Consider the following 243-nt stretch of genomic DNA (forward strand, 5'->3'; position numbering starts at 1 on the left):
AAAGTAGCTAAAGGTTAGTACTTGTCTCAGTACTCATTATCAGCAAGTAGCTCAAGGTTAGTACTCATATTTGTACAGTATTGGCAAGTAGCTAAAGGTTAGTACTTGTATCAGTACTCAGTATTGGCAAGTAGCTGAAGGTTAGTACTTGTATCAGTACTCAGTATCGGCAAGTAGCTAAAGGTTAGTACTTGTATCAGTACTCAGTATCGGCAAGTAGCTAAAGGTTAGTACTTGTATCAG

This window comes from Lipophrys pholis (assembly GCF_963383615.2).
Source record: "Lipophrys pholis genome assembly, chromosome: 20".
In the NCBI taxonomy this organism is placed as follows: Eukaryota; Metazoa; Chordata; class Actinopteri; order Blenniiformes; family Blenniidae; genus Lipophrys; species Lipophrys pholis.